The sequence below is a fragment of the Triticum urartu genome, chromosome 7, assembly GCF_003073215.2.
Source record: "Triticum urartu cultivar G1812 chromosome 7, Tu2.1, whole genome shotgun sequence".
Taxonomy (NCBI): Eukaryota; Viridiplantae; Streptophyta; class Magnoliopsida; order Poales; family Poaceae; genus Triticum; species Triticum urartu.
In genome coordinates this window covers 446,707,317-446,719,002 of record NC_053028.1, presented here as the reverse complement: position 1 = coordinate 446,719,002, position 11,686 = coordinate 446,707,317, and positions in this window count along the sequence as shown.

Here is an 11,686-nt window from a genome sequence, read left to right as displayed (position 1 = left end):
TGGCTGCCATCGGCGCTGTCAAGACGACCATCACAATTGACGAGCTCTTTGCCCAAATTTTCGCCGTTGACCAAAGGGTGGAGATGTTGGGTGATAGAATAGAAGGCGCCGACTTCAACTCTTCAGCGAATTTGGCATACAGGGGTCGTGGGCGCGGCAACAGAGGTCGTGACCGAGGCAACAGGGGGCGTGGCAGAGGAAGGCGCCCTCCCACTCCTTCTAGTTCCGGCACCAACAGTGGGAGAAGCTATCGAGGACGTCCGCAATAGGAGCAACGTCAACAACCAACTCGGGATTACCCAGAGTGCCAAATCTGTTACAAGTTTCATGCAGGAGGTGCTCGTGCATGTTGGGATCGCTATGAGGACGATGATTATGAGGAAAAGGAAGCAAATGCTGTCACCAACAGCTATGGCATCGACACCAATTGATATGCGGATACCGGAGCAACAAATCATATCACGGGAGAGTTGGACAAGCTAACCATCAGGGACAAGTACCATGGACCGGATCAAATTCACACCGCAAGCGGTTCTGGTATGAAAATTACTCATGTTGGTCATTTAGTTGTCAAAACTCCCATGAAAAATTTGCATCTAAATAGGGTTCTTTATGTTCCTGAAACTTCAAAAAATCTTGTCTCTATTCATAGGTTTACTCTTGATAATCGTGTTCTCATTGAATTTTATCCTTACTTCTTTTTTGTTAAGGACTTGGACACGAGGAGAATCCTTCTTAGGGGCAAGTGTGTGGGAGGTCTCTACCCACTTATATCATCATCGTCGTCGTCATCGTCAAATAAGCAAGCTTTTGTCGCCATCAAGCCGTCTTCTGCAAAGTGGCATAGTCGATTAGGTCATCCTTCATCAGCTATTGTTAAACTAGTTCTTAGCAAAAATAAGCTTCCCCATGAGTCTAGCATTGAGTCAGTTTGTGATCCATGTCAGCAAGCTAAAAGTCATCAGCTACCATATCCTATTTCTACCAGTATCTCTACTGCACCCTTACAACTTGTATTCTCAGATGTTTGGGGGCCAGCTCCTGTTTCAGTTGGTAGACACTTATATTATGTAAGTTTTATTGATGACTATAGCAAATTTACTTGGATCTATCTTCTTAAGAAACGATCTGAAGTGTTTCAAGTTTTCAAGAATTTTCAAAATCTTGTTGAAAGACAATTAAACACTAAGATCATTGCCATGCAAACTGACTGGGGTGGTGAATACAAGAAACTCAATTCTTTCTTTCAGCAACTTGGCATCTCGCATCATGTCCTCATGCTCACCAACAGGATGGTTCTGCAGAAAGAAAACATCGCCATGTTGTTGAGGTAGGGTTAGCCCTACTAGCTAATGCATCCATGCCACTCAAATTTTGGGATGAAGCATTCTTGACCGCTACATATCTCATAAACTTGCTCCCAAGTAAAGTCATCAAGTTCGAAACACCCATCACACGACTTTATGGCATTACTCCAGATTACAAATCTCTCCGTGTGTTCGGTTGTGCATGCTGGCCCAACCTTAGACCCTATAATACACACAAACTTGCTTTCCGTTCAAAGCAATGTGCTTTTCTTGGGTATAGCCCAATTCACAAGGGAGTCAAATGTCTAGACATCTCTACTGGTAGGGTCTACATCTCTCGTGATGTCGTATTTGATGAGTCTGTTTTTTCCTTGCATCTCTTCATCCTAATGCCGGAGCTCTCCTTAGGAAAGAAATCCTTCTTCTTCCTTCCATTCTACGAGATTTTGATCATGGGGGCGACAATTGTACTGACCAAAATGATAATTCTACCAGTGTCGGTATTGTATCTTTACCTGTGCAGGATCATGGAGAAAACGCAGAGGAAAATGGTGCAGAAAACTGTGCACAAAATGATGAAAATTTACCTAAAAACGGTGCTATATTTCACGAGGAGGAAGAAGACGTGGGCGCTGGACACGAGGAGGATCCGGTGTCACCAGGAACTCCTGGTCGTCAGGATTCCTCGGATCGCGCGAGAGGATCCGCTCAGGGAGGCGCGCTGGTCAGGCGCCGGTTCATCCAGCGAACGAGCGCCATGTCATTAGCTGTGAGGCCGGCTTCGGGTCCCACGCGCGGGCATGCGCAAGATACAGAGCCTGGTTTTCTGCGCTCCACACGCCACATGCAGGCGTAGACAGAGGAGGGCGCTGGATCTTCTGCGGCAACCAGCGCTGAAGCGGCGGCAAGTTTGGCCACACCATAGGCTACCAGCTTCGAATCTGGATTCGATGTGCAAAGCGGGTTAGATTCTTCCTCAGGATCTTCAATGGTCAGATCTTCTACACCAACTCCTGTACAACAAAATATACGTCCTGTTCAACCACAACCAGCTGTCGTTTCACGTGTTACGACCCGGCTACAGAGAGGTATAAGGAACCCAAAAATTCGAACTAATGGTACTATACCGTATGGCATGTTGTGTATTGCAGGAGAACCAACATTTTTAGATATTGCACTTGGAGATCCAAAGTGGAAAAATGCAATGGATGAAGAATACTCTGCACTCATGAGGAACAAGGCTTGGCATCTTGTACCAGAACAGAGAGGTAAAAATATCATTGACTGTAAGTGGGTTTACAGGATCAAGAAAAAGGCGGATGGCTCAACTGATAGATATAAAGCACGTTTAGTTGCAAAAGGTTTTAAACAATGTTATGGTCTAGATTATGAAGATACTTTTAGTTCTGTTGTTAAAGCTGCAACTATCAGACTTGTGCTAGCTATTGCTGTGTCCAGAGGATGGAGTTTGAGGCAGCTAGATGTTCAGAATGCGTTTTTGCATGGTATTCTGGAAGAGGAGGTTTACATGAGACAACCACCTGGGTATGAGAATAAGAAAACACCCCACTATGTTTGCAAGCTTGGCAAAGCTCTTTATGGTCTGAAACAATCACCAAGGGCGTGGTACTCAAGATTGAGCTCTCAGTTGAGGCACCTTGGTTTTGTTGCATCCAAGGCTGATACATCACCTTTTATTTATAACAAGGCAACCACAATTATATTTGTGTTGATATATGTTGATGATATTATTGTTGCAAGTTCTTCACAAAGTGCTACTAATGCTCTTCTACGTGATCTGAGTTCAGAATTTGCTCTCAAGGATCTTGGTGATCTACACTTCTTCTTAGGTATTGAAGTTAAGAAGATTCAAGATGGCATAGTACTTAATCAGGAAAAATATGCTACTGAACTTCTAACTCGGATGGGGATGAAGGATTGTAAGTCATCACCCACACCATTATCTTCTTCAGAGAAACTTTTCAGCATTTGAAGGTGAACCTCTTAAGGAATAAGAAAGCACAAGATACAGGAGTACTGTGGGAGCTTTGCAATATTTGACATTGACAAGACCAGATATATCCTTTGCTGTTAACAAGGTTTGTTAGTATTTACATGCACCTACTACTGCACAGTGGACAACTGTTAAAAGGATTGTGAGATACATAAAGTATACTGTAAGTTTGGGTCTTCAGTTTAGACGCTCCAGTTCTACTCTTGTTAGTGCTTTTTATGATGCTGACTGGGCAGGATGTAGTGATGACAGAAAATCAACTGGAGGTTTTGCAGTATTTTTTGGATCTAATCTCATTTCCTGGAGTGCCAGAAAATAGGCTACATTATCAAGGTCAAGTACAGAAGCTGAGTACAAATCTTTAGCAAATGCTACTGCTGAAATTATTTGGTTGGAGTCATTACTTCATGAATTAGGAATTAAACAACATCGTGCATCTTGCTTATGGTGTGATAATTTGGGAGCAACCTATCTTTCTGCTAATCCAGTCTTTCATGGTAGAACCAAACATATTGAAATTGATTTTCACTTTGTGAGAGAAAGAGTTGCAGAGAAGAAGCTGGACATACGGTTTATTCCTTCTAAGGATCAAGTGGCATACAGTTTCACTAAAGCTTTGCCAGTCAAGCCATTTGAAGAATTCAAGAGAAATTTGAATGTAGGATAGTTGAGATTAAGGGAGGGTGTTAGATGATATGGTTTAAACCTATTGTAATCTCAACTATCTCCTATCTCTATTCCCTCTCGTAACTATCGCGTTCTCTCTTCTCTATGCGAGTTGTATCCTAGCGATCAGCCTTGCCTTGTACGCCACGAACAGGGGCTTTTCCCGTCACACATAAATATACACCACGCGGCTCCTTACGAGGAGTAGGAACGCTTCCATCAAATCTTACATCACGCATGTAACATCCCCACCATCACACTACTGTAATCCCTTATGATCAGTGCCAAGTCATCTTGACTTATGAAGCTTAACCATGTTGGGATAATATCTCATTTCTAATTCCTTCTCTGAATTCCATTCAAATAAAAAAATGCAAAATGACGTTGATCAAAACTTGTTGGAAAAATGTTCACCTTTTAGCAAATAATCCAAAACTATTTAATGTTAAGGAACACAACATCATCATCAACTCTAAATGGGCCTAATGCATTTTAACAAAGCAAAAATAGCCTTTAAAATGCCCTTTTCTTTATTGTGTAAATTCAAATGAACTCCAAAAATGCCCAAACTTTTTGTGGCAGTGCTGGATATTGCAAAGTAATTATGTGACCAAGTTTCACATTTTTGCAAAATCTTATGGAAGCTCAAAATATTACTAAACCCCTTTCTGTAAAAAGAAAATAAAAAAGGCCACTGTGCACTGGCCTAAGTGCACAGTGCCTAGAGCCCAGCCCACCACGGCCTCCTCCTCCCCCTATTCTCTGTTCAAGCGACCGAGGCACGCCCGCCATCGCCGCCAAACCCACCTCGCCGCTACAGGCGCCGCGGGTGGATAAAGATCCACCTCTCCTCCCCCTGGCCTCCTCATCCATTCGCCCCCTCCTTGCTCTCCCTCGTTCACCCCTCTTCTTCTCTGTCTCGTTTGCCCGTGCGCGGTCGTCGACGCGCCGCCGTCGATCCCGCGGCCACCGCCTCCCGATCGCCTCGCCGACACGCCCTACCGCTCCGCCTCGCTCGGCTGCCTCGACTACACCTCGTCATCGAGCTTGGGAACGACCGCACGCTCGGGATCGACATCACCTCTCCTTCTCGGTTGCCGGCGCCCGCCGTCGTCTCCGTCCAATGCTGCTGCTCCTAAGCTCGCACGGGCCTTTCTTGGCCGCACGGTGAGCTCCTCCCTTCCTCCTTTCCTCTCCTCGCGCCGTGCTTTTCGTCGTAGCTAGCTCGCCCGCAATCCGAGCTCCGCCGTCCGCCATTGCCGTCGTAGGGCTCGCCACCGAGCTCATCCGCTCGAGCTAGTAGCTCCGACGAGCTCCTGGAGCGCCGTAGACCCCGCCTGGTTGGTTAGTTTGGCTGCTCACGCGCTCTAACGCTGAACCCGCTCGCGCCCGTACTCCGGCACCGTTTCTACTCGTCACCGGCGCCGTTCCGGTCGTTCCCGGCCCCGGCCGTCGCCTCCATCTTGCGTACGGCGTCGAACCGCGTCGAACGCACCTAGCTACGACCCCGGAAACCCCCTGTGCACGAAACCCGACCCCTCTCCCGGTGCGCGCCGCCGCGGGAGGCTCGCAGGAGGACTTCCGGCGCCGACGCCGGCGAGGCTGACCTGGCGCTGATGTATGGGGCCCGCTGAGCCACTGACGGGTGGGCCCAGTTGACTCGTTGACTGAGTCAACCCACTGACATGTGGGGCCGAGTCAATAAACGATTTAGATAAATAGAAAATCTGTTAATTAAATTGATTAATTAATCTATTCACCAATTATACACTGACAGTGGGCCCCGCTTGATAATTAGTATTAGATTAGTCCAATTAACACTGTTTAATTAGTCCAGTCACTGACCAGTGGGTCCCACTGGACCCACAAGTCAGGTTTGACCCCAGTCAACCATCCTGTTGACTGCTGACATCACGTCTACATCATGCTGACGTCATATTCCATTTCTGTTAATATAAAAAAATCCAGAAAATTGTATAAACTTTGAAAATTCATAGAAATTAAACCATAACTCGGATGAAAATGTTTTCTACATGAAAGTTGCTCAGAAAAATCCAACCCGAAACCGGATACGCGGTCCGTTCATCTGTCACATGCCCCTAGCATGCTGAACATGGAACATTCCCCCTTCGGTCATCTGTCTGACACAGGTTCGGAACCGGGAAAACCTTCCCGGTTGAATTCCCCCTTCACCTATAATGTCTAGGACCGCGTTAGAACACATCTAGCTATGCTTGTTGTCCTGTTATACACTTGCTTGCTATGTATTTACTGTCCCCCCCTTCTCTTCGATAGACCCCGTGGCGGCTGTCGATACCGCTGTGATCGACTACGTCACCGACGACCCCTCCTTCTTGTCTGAGCAACCAGGCAAGCCCCCCCTTTGATCATCCTGATATTGCCCATTCCATTCTCTCATGCTTGGATTAGATTTTTGCTGCTGTTATTGTTTGCTCCTATTCTGATGCATAGCCTGCTTTTGTAACCTGCTCATTGTTACCTACCTGCTTATCCTAAACTGCTTAGTATAGGTTGGTTAGTGACCCATCAATGACCCCCACCTTGTCCTTGTTGCCCCTGCTTCATCATTGAAGACCCGATCAATGGGATCAAAGACCAGGCCCCGGTACCGCACATCACTTACCCCTTAGTTGCTCGACACTATCTGCAGAGTTACCATACGAGTGCCGAGGGTGGAACCTCTTACATCACTCCTGATGAGATATCTGCAGTGTAGCTATCCGGTCGTGGTCATCGAGGGTGATTTCCTCCTTGACTACTTCCGATACGGCTCTGTCGTGCAACCCCTCAAGTGTGAACCTCGAGGGTGGATCCTCTTACGTTCACCTTGATGATAACATCGAGTGGAATTCACGAGGGGTGATTCCTCGGGTTTTCCCCTTGGTGTTAGACACACAGTTACTATGGTTACTATGACTTTGCACTGAGCCACGTTACTAAAGACGGGTCGGCCCTGAGGGGTACCCGCGCGAGCTTAATTGCGAGTGATGTGGAGTCGGGTTGACCTGGAAGGTGCCCGCGAGATACTTACGAGGCGTGGCCGAGCATTCTTAGCCCTTGCCGCAAGTACTCAAGACGGGGCAATGGGGTCACATCGATCGTGAGTCTCTGCTCGTTACCGCGTGCTCCTAATCCACTATGGTTTGGATATTTGATCCGAGGGGCCTCTGGCCTGATAGCACTAACCATCACGTGGGCATTGTATGGGCATTCTGCGTCGTATACATCAGCCGAAGCTTAATAGACGTCAGCGACTGAGCGGCGCGCGCCGCGTTGGACTGCGTAAGCTCCTGCCTTGTTTAAGGAGGTAGCTAGGTCTGCTCACCGGCCGCCCACACAACGTGCAGGAGTTCCCGGGGAGATGGCCCATGACCCCTGGGGGCATAGGTTTTAGTCTGCATGCTGACCTCTCTATTAAGCCTAGGTCGGGTTGCGATGTATTGTTTGGCCGAGGCCGGGCATGACCCAGGAAAGTGTGTCCAGCCAGAGTTAATGGAGCGTGGTGGGTAAGTTGGTGCACCCCTGCAGGGAAGAAAACAGCTATCGATAGCCTGTCCTACGGTAACGGACACTTGGAGTTGTATCCCGATCGATACAACTAGAACTGGATACTTGAGATGAGAAATGGATATAAGAAATGGATATGAGAAATGGATAATATGGCTCTGGGATTGCTTTCTCGCAAGGAGTCGAGAAATGATCTCTGGCCGAGGTTGATAACATTACTTCTACTTTACTTTATGCTACTCTACTCCCTCCTGTTGCCGCAAGATGGTGGTTTCTAGAAGATGCTAGTCTTCGATAGGCTAGGCTTTCCCATTCCCTTCTGGCATTCTGCAGTTTAGTCCACAGATACAACCCATTTTCCTTTGATACAGATGCATATTTAGTTTAGATCTGATGTAAGTCTTGCGATTACTTTGGATGAGTACTCACGGCTGCTCTGCTACCTCTTTTCCCCCATACCCGTTTGTTGCAACCAGATGACGGATCCCAGGAGCCAGACGACACCACTGATGACTACTGCTACCCTGAGGGTGCCTACTACTACGTGACGGCTGCTGACGACTTGGAGTAGTTAGGAGGCTCCCAGGCAGGAGGCCTTGCCTTTTCGATCAATGTTGCTTTTGTGCTAGCCTTCTTAAGGCAAAACTTTTCTAACTTATGTCTGTACTCAGATATTGTCGCTTCCGCTGACTCTTGTGTTTTCGAGCTTATGTATTCGAACCCTCGAGGCCCCTGGCTTGCAATATAAAGCTTGTATTATTTTAATTTGTGTCTAGAGTTGTGTTGTGATATCTTCTCGTGAGTCCTTGATCTTGATCGTACACTTTTGCGTTTATGATTAGTGTACGATTGAATCGAGGGCGTCACAAGTTGGTATCAGAGCCGACTGCCTGTAGGTAGCCCCCTTTCCAACTCCTTGGCCGAAGTCGAGTCTAGTCACTACAAAAACTTTTACTAACATGGCTGTGTGTCTTACGGGCCCACGTTGCTGTATGGGTGGTATTAGGATCTTTTACTCCTCGTCTATACTCTGGGACTCTGTTCTCTCTTCTATTTAGGGTTAAATGAATTTACTAAACTACATTAGGTTCTCGTAATGACTTTCCCCGGAGAGCCCCTTCATTCCGGATGGTTGCCTGCTTCACCAGAAGAATTCGAAGATACTCTCTGATATACTCCCGACAACTTGTGTTCAATTCTTTTGCAATTCCTTAACACCGTTGAATCCTTATGGATAAACGTGTACCCTCGCCGTTCTTACTTCCATCCCTAGTCGTTCTTGTTGCTACAAGATACCCGAAAGTATTCTTCGACTTTCTAGAATCCTTTTTCCGACTGCCTTGCAGCTCTTTTCTACCTGAATAACCCTACGAAAAATTCCTCACACTTATCAGAGATTCATTCATCCCCAGTTGATATTATGTATCACAAAATTCTTCGAATGTAATTCGATCTCCCAAAGATCCTCTGCAGCCTAGTGAAGGAAATATGCGCTAGAGGCAATAATAAAGTTATTATTTATTTCCTTATCTCATGATAAATGTTTATTATTCATGCTAGAATTGTATTAACCGGAAGTGAATACATAGACAAACAGAGTGTCACTAGTATGCCTCTACTTGACTAACTCGTTGATCAAAGATGGTTAAGTTTCTTAACCATAGACATGAGTTGTCATTTGATTAACGGGATCACATCATTAGGAGAATGATGTGATTGACTTGACCCATTCCGTTAGCCTAGCACTTGATCGTTTAGTTTGTTGCTATTGCTTTCTTCATGACTTATACATGTTCCTATGACTATGAGATTATGCAACTCCCGTTTACCGGAGGAACACTTTGTGTGCCACCAAACGTCACAACGTAACTGGGTGATTACAAAGGTGCTCTACAGGTGTCTCCAAAGGTACTTGTTGGGTTGGCGTATTTCGAGATTAGGATTTGTCACTCCGATTGTCGGAGAGGTATCTCTGGGCCCACTCGGTAATGCACATCACTATAAGCCTTGCGAGCATTGCAACTAATGAGTTAGTTGCGAGATGATGTATTATAGAACGAGTAAAGAGACTTGCCGATAACAAGATTGAACTAGGTATTGAGATACCGACGATCGAATCTCGGGCAAGTAACATACCGATGACAAAGGGAACAACGTATGTTGTTATGCGGTCTGACCGATAAAGATCTTCGTAGAATATGTAGGAGCCAATATGGGCATCCAGGTCCCGCTATTGGTTATTGACCAGAGAGGTGTCTCGGTCATGTCTACATAGTTCTCGAACCCGTAGGGTCCGCACGCTTAACGTTCGTTGACGATATAGTACTATATGAGTTATGTATGTTGATGACCGAATGTTGTTCGGAGTCCGGGATGAGATCACAGACATGACGAGGAACTCCGGAATGGTCCAGAGATAAAGTTTGATATATGGGATAATAGTGTTTGGTCACCGGAAGGGGTTCCGGGTGTTTCTCGAAATGTTTGGGGTACGAGAACACTTTATTTGGGCCAAAGGGGAAAGCCCATAAGGTTTTTGGAAAACGCAAAAGGAAGTTTTGCGGAGTCCAGGGGCCAGACGCCAGGGTCCCTGGCGTCTGGGTCCAGACGCCGGGAACCCTGGCGTCTGGCCCTGGAGTCCGAGAAGGACTCTTGCCTTTCGGGTGAAACCGACTTTGTGGAGGCTTTTACTCCAAGTTTCGACCCCAAGGCTCAACATATAAATAGAGGGGTAGGTCTAACACCCAAGACACATCAAGAAACACCAAGCCGTGTGCTGGCAACCCCATCCCCTCTAGTTTATCCTCCGTCATAGTTTTCGTAGTGCTTAGGCGAAGCCCTGCGGAGACTGTTCTTCACCAACACCGTCACCACGCCGTCGTGCTGTCGGAACTCATCTACTACTTCGCCCCTCTTGCTGGATCGAGAAGGCGAGGACATCACCGAGCCGAACGTGTGCAGAACTCGGAGGTGCCGTGATTTCGGTACTTGGATCGGTCGGACGTGAATATGTACGACTACATCAACCGCGTTGATATAACGCTTCCGCGAATGTTCTACGAGGGTACGTAGACAACACTCTCCCCTCTCGTTGCTATGCATCACCATGATCTTTCGTGTGCGTAGGAAAATTTATGAAATTACTACGTTCCCCAACACCTAGTGCTCCCGAAAGTCTTGTCTGCTTGCATTATGGTTAATTCCATATTTCTAGTAATCTTCATTGACACCCTCTGTCACTATCGTTTTGAGTCCCTTGATCCAATATGTCACGAATGCTCGTAATCCTCAATCAGATCCTAGCATTCATCCTTGCGGCTCAAATGTCACTCCAAACCTGAGCATGTTCTTGTCAAATCAAACCTTGATTGATTGTCGATCTGTATCGATTCAACTCAATTATCTTTAGATCAGAGCCTCTGCTTCAGATCTTCTGTTTTGTAAACTAAAATTCCTTTGTATTCAAGCTTTGAAGTTATCCAGTTATATCTATAACCCGATGCCTTCACATTCTTCTTCTTCTTCTGGGTGAGTATCGATACTCACATCAGATCTTTTGGGACCGCCATATCCTTGGTTAGATTATTATCCGACAATGTCCTTCATATTCATTAAACTTGTGAGTTTTCCCTGACACATAATGCCGTTGGTAAATTCTATCATCTGCTTTTGTCAACCATGCTCTGCTTTCGAGCTGGTATATTTTAATCCTGAAGTTAGTGGTATATGTTCCTAATATACCCCTACGGGTTGAACCTATACCTTCCCTATCCGTGTGAACTCGAAAGAGATGTGAGTCATACTCTTCTGGTGCTTCACCAGATAAATCTTCCGCACTACAAATTCTTCGAAAACGAGGAGTGAATGAAAGGTTATGCATTGAAGAAGTGGGAGTCGACCTTGAACCTTGGTGTTCATGCCCATGGACCCAATGTAGAACTTATCATGGAAGCTGCTCGTAAAAATGATTAACCCTTGTTATAAGTTCAACTTGTATCGGTGGTTTGATCATTCATAACCGTGGTTCCGACCATAGTTTCTCCTTAATTCCATTTCCTAGACAAGTTAAAATACTTGTCTTCTGCAGACCATTTCATCTGTCCAACCTCTATTTTTGATCTACCTCGAGTATTGTCCCTTGATATCTCAAGGATATTGTGTCATTGCACTA